This window comes from Carlito syrichta, unplaced genomic scaffold (assembly GCF_000164805.1).
Source record: "Carlito syrichta isolate Samal-C Ts95f unplaced genomic scaffold, Tarsius_syrichta-2.0.1 Scaffold307186, whole genome shotgun sequence".
Classification (NCBI taxonomy): domain Eukaryota; kingdom Metazoa; phylum Chordata; class Mammalia; order Primates; family Tarsiidae; genus Carlito; species Carlito syrichta.
Window position 1 is genome coordinate 173,522 of NW_007251282.1, and position 11,846 is coordinate 185,367.

Consider the following 11,846-nt stretch of genomic DNA (forward strand, 5'->3'; position numbering starts at 1 on the left):
TCACCTTATTTCTAGTAAAGGGTATGGGAGGAGGTACCTTGGCAACATTACCAGGATTTTCTCGCTTATGATACCCAATCACTTCCTCCTTCAACTCCATTTCCTCCTTGGGGAAAAATTCATCATCTAAAGGAGGCGCCAAGGCTACAGCCAGCAGGGGAGTGTCTTTATTTTTGACCGGAATTTTAGAGAAATTGTGCTGTGGATTTAAAGCATCTCGGATAATATTCCATAAAGCTAAGGCATACAAAATGCAAAAGGCAAGCCAATTGGTTCCTCTATCGGACAATATGTTCAAAATACTAGTGGACATGTTCCTTTCTTTAGATTCACTCTGGCCCATGATTCTATCATGGGCTCTTAAACTGCTCACCCTTCCTTGCTCTGCCTGTCTCTACAGACGGGTCCACGGCACCCTGGGTGAGGTCCTATCTATCCCAAAAAAGAAAAAGAAAGCTTACCTTGAGGTCCTACGTTCAGGCACCACTTGACGGAGACCAGCTCCAGCTGGGTTCAGGGTACCCCAAAGGTGGAGACGGCATCGGCAATTGGGGGGAAAAAGAGAAAAAGAAAGAGACTGGACTCCAGTCTAGTGCAGAAGCGATGTGTGTTATTGGGAATTACAACGGGTCTTTTATACACAAAGTCAGATGTGGGAGGGGCATCCCCCACCCACCAGAAACCTTAATCCATGAAAACTTAATCAATGATTGCCTTTAAATCCTTTTCATATGATAATCTTAAAATCCCATAACAAAGGATAACCTAATCTGTGACTGACATATTCTATAAACCTTTTTCATCCTAAGCTGATTGATTTATGCCAAGTTAAACAAATACTTAAACTATAGAAGCTTAAGTATTTACTTTACAAATGAAAGTGGCCCAACCCAGAATGTTTGGAATGTGGCCCAGTCCAAAGTTCACAGTGGGCTACCTGCAAGTAACCCAGCTGCATTCTTTCAACAAAATGGCTGTCTTCTAAAACTATATTCTACAATTTACATCTTCAATAAATCCTAAGATCATGACCCAGAAGCCTGTGACCAATACTAAGGCTCTTAGATATGACACGAGTTTGAATTATAAGTTGTGTGAAAGCCAAAACTGCAGTTTGTGGAAGAATGGGAGCAATGAGCTTCTAAAGTTAGCTTGTGTTCATCCCGGTCTCAGAGTTTTTATGTTTTGAGCTCACAGGAGCTTAATCTGGTTAGTGCTGAGTAGAAAGGGGGAGGAAATGGGGTCAATAGCTCCCGAACGCATCCTAGTGGTCTCGGGGTCAATGGCCCTTCCTGATCCCTAACGCTCAGTGGGCCTCCGTGGCCGGCTCCCAACAACTTTTTCCTATGCATATAGTTACATAGTCTTTGATTGCCACTTCATTTATATTTTGTAATATATTCTATAAAGAGAATAAAAACTCAATCTCACCTCTAACATCTTTACTAAAATTAATTTGATCAATGATACTTCAGAAAAATTTCCTTAACTTTCACAACTTACTGGTAATGTCAAGTCAATTGTAAGATTGTTGTCAAATTTGGGATGGCTTCTGTCAAGTTTCATCTATATATAGCTACTAAGACTTTACTGAATTAGTACCGAATTACTTAATACATCCTTGACGAGGAGAGAACTACCATTTTAATGAAATGTATTAGTTATCTATTAATATATAAGAAATTGCACCCCCAAATTTAGTTATCTCACTGTTTCTGTGGGACAGGAAATCAGGAGCAGTTTGGCTGGGTGGTTCTGTTCAGAGTCTCTCGTGAGTTTGCACCCAAGTTGTTGGCCAATGCTGCAGTCATCTGAAGGCTTGAATGGGTCTGGAGGATATGTTTCCAAGTCAACTCATATATGACTGTTCACAGGAGATGACCCCAGTTTCTCACCTGTGGGCCTTTCCATAGGGCTGCTCAGATATGGGCAGCAGGCTTCCCCCAGAGTGAGCAAAGAGAGAGAGAGACACCAAGACAGATGCTGTGAGCTGCACTGCCTTTTTGACAAACCCTTGGAAATGACATGCTATCATTTCTTCTGTATATTGCTGACCACGCAAATCAACACTGACATAATGTGGGAGAGGACTAAACAGTGGCACGACAACAGGAGGCAGAGATCATTGGGGTCTATCTTGGAGGCTTGCTACCCTACCAGCTGTTAATAACTGACTCCTCAGCTGGACTCGGTGGCTCAGCCTGTAATCCCAGCACTTTGGGAGGCCGAGGTGAGAGGATTGCCTGAGCCCGCGGATTCGAGACCCACCCGGGCAACTTGGTGAGACCTCGTCTCTACAATAAATCAAAAAATTAGCTGGGCGTGGTAGCACGCGCCTATAGTTCTGGCTACTTGGAAGGCTGAGGTGGAAGGATCATCTCAACCCAGCAGGTCAAGGCTGCAGTGGCCAGGAGCATGCCACTGCCCTCCAGCCTGGGTGACAGAGTGAGACTCCAACTCAAAAAAATAAATAACTGACTCCTCCACTCACAATTTGACATGTATGAAGAATTTTCCACAGACTAGCTTCTGGCTTCATACTTTCAAACCTTGTCTTTCCTTCACAGTCTACATTCTGCTGGTGTTAGGTGTCATAGGGCAGGTTTATATCAAGATATGACCTTTGACCCTACAACTTGGGATCATAATGCCATATAAGTCAACAGAGTGAGTCATAGGGATATTCTTGAAAACCATTTCTATACTTGTGAGTATAGCTGGGCTCGGTGGCTCAGCTTGTAATCCCAGCACTTTGGGAGGCCAAGGTGAATGGATTGTCTGAGCCTGTGAGTTCGAGACCCACCTGGGCAACTTGGCGAGACTTCATCTCTACAATAAATAAAAAAAATCAGCTGGGCATGGTAGCGCATGCCTGTAGTTCTGGCTATTTGGAAGGCTGAGGCGGAAGAACCGCCAGAGCCCAGCAGGTCGAGGCTGTGGTGGCTGGGAGCGTGCCACTGCACTCCAGTCTGGGTGACAGAGTGAGACTCCAACTCCAAACAAAAAAAAAAAGGAAAGTGAGTATAAACCACATAAAAATAACCCCAAATAATTGTATAGCAACTCAACTTTGGGAACTTTTAGATCTGAAAATGCCCAGTGAGAGGAAGATATCAAAGAGAACATCTGAGTGAAATGAAACAAGGTTCTTAACCATTGCTATTAAAATCTTATGTTTTCAAATTGTATAATGGTCACATTGCTGAGGCCTTGCCCAGAGCCCTGAAGGGAGTTTATGCAAGTAAGGGGCCCTGAAGGTTAGACTTCATTAATTTCATGGCTGGTCCTCTTCTTGTTGGGTGGTGGTGGGATGTGTTGACCATGGAGTCATATGATGTGCATTCGAATCCTGGCCTATCCCTCACCTTGAAACTCTAGTCAACTCAGTAGGTTCCACAGGTTGGGAGTAGCCCTCTGTTTGTGTTCCCCCACATTAGAGAATGGAGTGAGAGTGGAACAGCCATGTGATTAGCTACTCCCCTCCCCAGCCCAGTGCTCATCACCACTATCCATCATCTTGCCTCTTTTTATCCCTGCCTTTGTGTCTCAGTTATCTGACACGAGTGGGAAGATAGAGACCAACAGAGCATTCTAGCAAGGAGCTTTGGGCAGGAGTCACGATGCACTAACTACAATTGATCTATATATGTATATGTATATGTATATGTATATGTATATGTATATGTATATGTATATGTATATGTATATCTTTGCTTGATTTGGGGTCTCACTCTGTCACCCAGGATGGAATGCAGTGGCCCAGTTATGGCTCACCACAGCCTCAAATTCCAGACTGAAGCAATCCTCCTGCATCAGACTCCTGAGTAGATGAGACTACAAGCATACACCACCATGTTCAGTTAATTTTTTTATTTTTTGTAGAAATGAGGTCTTACTATATTGCCCAGGCTGGTCTCAAACTTCTGGACTCAAGTGAGCCTTCTACCTCAGCCTCCCATAGTGCTGGAATTATAGGTATGAGCCACTATACCCAGCCTACAACTGATATGTTTTAACCTTCTTGCTCTATCTGTAAGACTTGGGCTGGTGTCATATAGAATATTTTTCTTGATACAGAAAACATCATTTAACTCAAAGTCATTTTGTTATAATGTTGATGAGGAAAAAAAAAAGATTCCTGGCTGGGGCAGCTGTCTGTGTGGAGTTTGCATGTTTATTACATGTTTGTGTGAATTTTCTCCAGGTACTCTGGTTTCCTCCCACATCCCAAAGATGTGCAAATTAGGTGAATTGATGGTCTAAATGGTCCCAGTCTGAGTGAGTATAGGTGTGTGTGTGTGTGTGTACCCTGCCATGGGATGGTATCCTGTTCAGGTTTGGTTCCTGCCTGCCTGGGATAAGATCCATCCATCTAAGACCCTGAACTGGAATAATTAGGTAAATAATGGATTTGCTTATTCTTATGAATCTTTCTTAAATGTATGTGCAGACCACATTTATTTCAGCATTTAATATTTAAAATGTTTTGGTCTTTATTTAGAAGTTTGATAATGTTTTTGTGACCAGAAATATGCCACAGGACTTTAACTCTTTTTTTTTTTTTTTTTTTGAGTCACAGTCTCACTCTGTTGCCCAGGCTGGAGTACAGTGGCACGATTACAGCTACCATAGCCTCACCTGCTGGGCTTAGGTGATCCTTCTGCCTCAGGCTTCCAAGTAGCTGGCACTACAGGTACATGCCACCACATCTGGCCAATTTTTTAATTTATTGAAGAGACAAGGTCTCACCATGTTGTCCAGGCTGGTCTCAAACCCTTGGACTCAGGCAATCCTCTTGCCTCCACCTCCCAAAGTGCTGGAATTATAGGTATAAGCTATCACGCCTGGTCCTTAACTCTTGTTTATATCAATTAGTCTGCGGTAAACTGGTTTTGTTATATATAGTTTTGCTTAAGGTCACAGTTTCCGCAAACCTATTGATGACATTAAGTGAGGACTTACTGTATTTTAAATCTGGAATGAGGTATCTTGGTCCATTTTCTGTTGCTATATCAGAATACCACAGACTGGGTAATTTATAAAGAAAAGACGTTTATTTAGCTTGCAGTTCTGGAGGCTGGGGAATCCAAGAGCATGGCACAAGCATCTGGCAAGTTTCATCCCATGGTGGAAGGGTGGAAGGCAGAAGAGGCAGAAGGGAGCACATGAGCGAGAAAGCACATGGGGCAGACTCCCTTTTTTTTTGAGCTGGAGTCTCACTCTGTCACCCAGGCTGGAGAGCAGTGGCATGCATGTCGGCCACTGCAGCCTCAACCTGCTGGGCTCCAGTGGTCCTTCTGCCAAGTAGCTGGAACTACAGGTGCATGCTACCATGTCCAGTTAAGTTTTGATTTATTGTAGAGATGAGGTCTCACCAAGTTACCTGGGCTGGTCTCGAACCTGCAGGCTCAGACAATCCACTCACCTTGGCCTCCCAAAGTGCTGGTATTACAGGTTGAGCCACCGAGCCCGGCCCAGACTCCCTTTTATAACATCCTGCTCTGGAGATAACTAATCCACTCCCCAAATAACCACATTCATCCATTCATGAGGGCTTAATTTTCATGACTCAATCACTTCTTATTGGCCTCACCTCCCAAGACTATTGCATTGGGAGTTATGTCTTCAACACATTAATTTGGAAGACACATTCAAACCATAAGATGGGGTAACTGGTTTTGTTGGGTGATGGATTCATTATGAAAAAGAGCACACTAGGTTCTCATTATCATCATCATAATCTACCTCATACCAAGTAATGTACTAAGCATTGTAGGAAATTCCAAATAGGCAAAATATGTGCTTTCTGGCCCATATGGAACTTATGATAAATATAAAGATAAATAATGATCAGAAAGCATATACAAAGTGTCAAGCTATGATTTAGACCTGGGGTTACAAATTCAAATGCTTAAATGAGTCAAGCACGTGTATATATGAGTATGGTGTGCCAGGTGTACGAATACAACTGGAGAGTGCACGTCTTAGCTAAGGACCAGTCATTACCACTCAACTCCAGCCTAGTCTTGTCAAGGGGGAATGTGGACCCAGTGTTGTCACGACTTCTGATGTCTCAATAAAAGCTGGATATTCAGATTTTTAGTGAAAATTTCTGATTTGTAAATTTGGCAGCTAATTCAAATAAAACAACAACAAAAAATTAACTCATGGACTTGTCTGCAACTTTACCTTAGTTCTAGGAGAGTTAGAAAGGAGGAGATGGTCACTGAAAACTGTGGGGTTTCAGGAAATACTTTCTGAAGGGGGTTAGACTTGAGCTTGACCTTCAAATGGGCAGGGGTCAGGGATAAATGAGGACGAGGAAAGGGACTATATTAGGGAGATCCTTGAAGGAATGAGGAGAGAAATTCAGATGGAGAAGAGCTCACAGTTATAGTAAGACAGAATTTTGTAAAGGTAGGTTTGAATCAGATTGTGTAGGGCCTTGGATGTTGGGAAGGTGTTTGAATCATATTCCATTGACAATGAGAATTTCTTGAAGGTTTTGGAGTAGATATAGAAAGGTAAAGGATGTGTTATTTGCAGAGTTGTGTTTCAGAAGGGCTGAACTAGGGGAGATGTTGGGCGGTAGTAACTGCAGTAAAGAGGCAATGGAAGCATCAAAGAGTAGTGATTATCCCCTCTGTCTCTTATATCTTTAATTTATCCTTCTCTAATTGTTCACCAAAGCCTAGTAACATACATGACTCTTCATCTATTACAAAAGGGGAAGGAGCTTTATGCTCAATCTTTTGATTCTACTTTCTCATCTTGCTTCCAAATTTTTTTGACTACTTTTTTACCTCTCATATACTCTTCAATCTATTTTATTTGGATTTATTGTCTCATGGCTTCTCTGAAATTACAGTGATGGAATCATTAGTTTTAAACTGAATCAATTTTTTTCAGTGGTTACCTTTCTTAATATTATTATTAGCCAGTATTTACTGAGAGGTTATAATGTGTCAGGCCCTGTGATAACACCTTTATACACATTATCCAATTTAATCCACACAACAACTCTATAAGTTAGGTATGATTATTAACCCCTTTTTTCCAAATGTTTATAAAATTCTAATGACTTGTTCAAGGTATCATTGCTGATAAGAAGCAAAGCCAGATTTTATTTATTTACTTTTTTTTTTTTTTTGAGTTGGAGTCCCACTCTATCCTCCAGTCTGGAGTGCAGTGGCACACTCACAGCCACCCCAGCGTCGACCTGCTGGGCTCCAGCAATCCTTCTGCCTCAGCCTTCCAAGTAGCTGGAACTATAGGAGCATGCTACCGCACCCGGCTAATTTCTAATTTATTGTAGAGATGAGATCTCACCAAGTTGCCCGGGCTTGTCTCGAACCCATGAGCTCTGGCAATCCACTTGCCTTGGCCTCCCAAAGTGCTGGAATTACAGGCTGAACCACCGAGCTTGGCCAAAAGTCAGGTTTTAAATCCAAGTCTGTTCAAGTCCAAATCATTATGCAATCATTTGGCCCCATTCACTATCATTTTCTTTCTTTAATCTCCCCTCCCTTGGTTTAAAAGACAAAATTCTATCTTGCTTTTTTCAAACTCTCTGGCTGCCCATTCTTGAGATTCTTGTCAGATTCCTTTTTCTCTATCCTTCGCTTATTGATGTTCCCTAGAATTCCTCAACCCTCATGTTTTCTCACTCTGCATTCTCTCCCTGGGTTGTTTCATACATTTTCATGGTTCCAACTATGAATTACAGTAATATGTGGTGACTCTTAGATCGTATCTCTGATCCAGATCTCTGTCCAACTGGCTATAGGATTCTCCAGTTGTATGTTTCAGAGGCAATTTAAATTTAGCATGCCATGACCCCTGATAATTCCAGGTGTTGGAATTATCTGACAGACTTTAAAGCAGCTTTTATAACTATATTGTTATAATTTTTCTATTTTATTATTAATTACTGTTGTTAATCTCTTACTGTGCCTAGCTTATAAATTAAACTGTATCATAGTATGTATGTGTAGGGAAAAAGCATAGAATATATAGGGTTTGGTACTGTCTGTGGTTTTAGGCATCCACTGGGGGTCTTGGAACATATCCTCAACAGGTAAGTTGGGATTGCTATATAGATGATACATGTGATAAATATAATATAAAAGAGGAAGGATAAAGAGGCCTATATGGATTAAAACTTCTACATATTACTTGAGGTAACAAAATATTAATTCTGAGTAAACTGTGAAAGGGTAGGTACATATATTTCATTTCCTATAATCCAAAAAGATATAATAATTTCCTATAATCCAAAAAGATATAGCAACAAAGCAAAACATAAATTAAAATAGTATAATAAAAAGTATTCAAACAATAAAAAAGAAAGGAAAGTTGGAACAAAAACAACAAAAGACAAAGAGACAAAAGCAGAGAATAATTAGACCTATTTCCAGTTATATCAATTATTATATTACATATAAATGGTCTAAAACATCAGTGAAAAGGCATAGATTGTCAGATTGAATTTAAAAAAGATCACATCATGGTTGCACAACATTTAAATTGTGCTGAATACCACAATTTGTTCACTATAAAATAGTTAATTTTATGTTATTTGAAATTCACTTCAGCAAATGATTTTTTTAAAATACTAAAATATATGCTATCTACAAGAAATCCATTCTAAATATAAAGACAAAGATATATTTAAAGTAAAAGATGGAAAAAAGAGATACCATGCAAACAACAATAAAAAAGAAAGCTAGTGAGGAAGAAACAGTTCTTCCTTAAATAATATCAATTAAAAAATGTAGAAGGAATGAGAGAAATAAAAATATGACACCACTGCAATAATTGTTGCAGGCAAGATCTATCCATGGATGCTAAAATTACTGGGAGAAAATTTGAGGAGAAACTGGGTATTTTTATAGTCTCAAGGTATCTCCCTCCAGATGTTTATTTTATTACAAAAAAGAAAATAGTACCATTACAGTGGAGAAACCTTGCAGATACCACCTTAATCAAGTGATCCAATTTAAAAACACCAATAATGACACATACTGACATCAGCTACCTGCTGATACAATGTGCTGAGAAAAGCACATTATGCAGTATTCTTGCCAAAAATTCATAACCTGATTCCAATAATAAGAAAACATCAGACAAACCTATATTGGGGAATATTTTACAAAATACCTGGCAGGTACTCTTCAAAAGTGTCAAGGTCATGAAAGACAAGGCAAGAATGAGGAACCGCCATAGATTGGAGGAGACTAAGAAGACATACAATTAAATATGTGGGAACCTGGATTGGATCCTGAAACAGAAAAAGTGTATTGGTGAAAAGCTAGTAAAATTCCAGTTAGTTTTATTGGTTAACTAAAAAAGTATACTAATGTTAATTTCTTTGTTTTGATCAGCATATAATTATGTAAGATGTTAACACTAGGGGATATTTGGTGAAGTATATGTGGGAAATCTCTAAATTATTTTTGCAACTTTTCTGTAAGTCTAAAATTATTTCAAAATAAAAACCTTTAAACATTTTAAAAGTGAAAGCACGTAAGCAGGAGTGGCTATATTAATGTCAGATAAAGCAGACTTCAGAAAAGAATATTTCTAGCAATAGAGAGGGACATTAAGTAATGACAAAGGAGTCAATTCACCAAGAAGACATAACCATCCTAAATGTGCATGCAACTAACAATAGAGCTTCGGAACTCATGAAGGTAAAGTGGGTGGAACTGAAAGAAAAAACAGACAATTATATTTAAAGGCATCAGCACTTTTCTCTGAGTAATTACAGTCAGGATTCTCCAGGACAGCTAAGACAAACCCAAGCTTTTGTCAGAGAGTATCGCTTCTAGGTGCAGCTTATCTATGGATTTTGTATTTATTTAGCCAACTAGAGACATCCCCTGATGCCTGCCTGGGATCTCCCAGAGCCTTCATGACTCTGTATGACTGGCTTCTGCTTTGATGTTTGCTGTGACGTCCAAGAAAGAAACACTTCCCTTAAATTAATGCCATATCTGATACACAATCTAAGTCAGCATGTCAGGAAACCAGTGAAAGTTCCAGGCTGGTAGTTTCAGGCCTAGCAGACTTCTTTCAACTCCCTTTTTTTTAAAAACCCAGATGTGTGTGTGTGTTTGTGTGTGTGTGTGTGTGTGTGTGTGTGCGTGTGTGTGTGTGTGTGTGTACACATGTGCGTGCACCTACGTATGCGCATATCTTTTTACTCCTCTGAATCTTACAACAGGGCTTCAGATACTATCATGTTCTTCTGTCTTCATCTATATTAAATTATGTGCTTGTGGTAGATAAAAATAATGCTCCTCCTACCCAAAGATGTTCACATCCTAATCCCTGGAACCTATGAATATGGTATCTTGCATAGTAAAATACAGATATGATTAAGGGTCTTGAGATGGGGAGATTATCCTGGATTATCAGATTGGTTCAAACATAATCACAAAGGTTCTTACAAGAGGGAGCCATCATCCAGTTGACTTTGAACTGACACTCCAGTTGACACTCAAGACTGCAAAACATAGACTTGAGACACAGTGTGCTGGAGGGGTGTGAAGAACGGAGGGAGCAAGAGTTCTTCTGGTTCTCACCTTCTCAGGGGTGTGTTTTCCTTGGTGGGAGTGGAGAGGGCAGTTGTCTATATTCCTGAGAAGAGGCTCAGGTAAGCACATAAACCTGAGGGTGGGGAAGACAGTTCCATGGGAACAGGGCTACCTACATTACATGTGGGGTCTGATGCAAAATGAAAATGTGGAACCCGTTGTTCAAAAAACAGAAAAAGAAAAAACATCGTGAAAGATGCTAAAATATAAAGCTTTTCATTTTCTTCTAGCCTCTCTCTTGTCATAGTGTTTTGTTTTTTTTTAATTTACTGTTTAATGCCATTCTAGGTAAAGAAAAGCTAACATTTGAAATTGTCAGCATTATGCTGGGCGTTATGGCTCACACCTGTAATTCCAGCATTTTGGGAGGCTGAGGTGAGATGATTGCCTGAGTCCAGTAGTCAGGTAAGGAGAGATTTGTGACCAGGCATAGTGGCTCATACCTGTAATCCCAGCACTTTAGGAAGCTGTGGTAGGAGGATTGCTTGAGTCCAGGAGTGCGAGACCAGCCTGGGCAACATAGAAAGAACCCATCTCTATAACAAAATAAAAACAGCCAGGTGTGGTGGCATGTACCTGTAGTCCCAGCTACTCAGGGGGCTAAGGAGAGAGGATCCCATGAGCCCAGGAGGTTGAGGCTGTGGTAGCTGTGATTGTGCCACTGCACTCCAGCTTGGGTGACAAAGTGAGACGCCAACTTTTAAGCAAACAAACAAACAAATAGTTAGCATGAATGTTGCCATCCATGTTCATATTGTGCAATACCAGCTTTAAATGCAAATATAACAGTATTTAACTCATATGTGGACTCACCAAAATTACACAATTTTAAAAATTGTGTAGCTTATATATACGTACATGCAGTTGATCTCACTAGTCATAGATTCTGCAGGTGCAAATTCTTCTCCTTGAAATTGCTTTGTAACCCCAAAATCAATACTCTAGGCTCTTTTTTGTTTTTTTTTGAGTGGGAGTCTCACTCTGTCGCCCAGACTGGAGTGCAGTGGCCGCTCCCGGCCACCGCAGCCTCAACATACTGGGCTCCAGCGATCCTTCCACCTCAGCCTTCCAAGTAGCCAGAATTATAGGCGCGCACTACCACGCCCAGCTGATTTTTTTATTTATTGTAGAGATGAGGTCTCACTGCCCAGGTGGGTCTCGAACCCGCGGGCTCAGGCAATCCACTCACCTCAGCCTCCCAAAGGTGTGGGATTACAGGCTGAGCCACCGAGCCTGGCTACTCTAGGC

General features: G+C 40.6%; 1 protein-coding gene across 1 annotated transcript in view; it reads right to left on the reverse strand.

The window, feature by feature from the left end:
* The window catches only part of ZC3H11A (zinc finger CCCH-type containing 11A), a 68,059-nt gene extending 56,820 nt beyond the window's left edge, over window positions 1–11,239 (reverse strand). The window contains exon 1 of the mRNA XM_021715549.1: window positions 11,175–11,239. The gene's annotated coding sequence lies outside the window, so the exon portion shown is untranslated. The remainder of the gene's footprint in view (window positions 1–11,174) is intronic.
* Between the last annotated feature and the right edge of the window lie 607 nt (window positions 11,240–11,846).